We start from the raw sequence: 306 nt of genomic DNA, 5'->3' as shown, positions 1-306 counted from the left end.
AGGAGGAGGAGGAGGAGGAGGAGGAGGAGAGCTGCCTCTTGCTTCCAGGGTGTTATTTCCCAGGATTTCCCGCTTCTGTACAGATAAATCCGTCACCCTGTATGTTTCTGGGGTGAGCATTCCCCCCATGCCTCGGCTCCTGTGTCTAGGGCATGTTCTGGCTCTGATACAGGGGGAATAATTATCATTTAATGAGCTTACCCAGCCCGTTTAGGAGTCAACCAGGTGACCTGCCTCGGCGCAGCTGAACGAGAGCGAAGCCGGCGTCACAGCCTTTCCCTCCCCTGCTTTTATCATCTCCGGTCC

This window comes from Apaloderma vittatum, unplaced genomic scaffold (assembly GCF_000703405.1).
Source record: "Apaloderma vittatum isolate BGI_N311 unplaced genomic scaffold, ASM70340v1 scaffold29480, whole genome shotgun sequence".
NCBI lineage: Eukaryota > Metazoa > Chordata > Aves > Trogoniformes > Trogonidae > Apaloderma > Apaloderma vittatum.
This window is presented reverse-complemented; position numbering follows the sequence as displayed.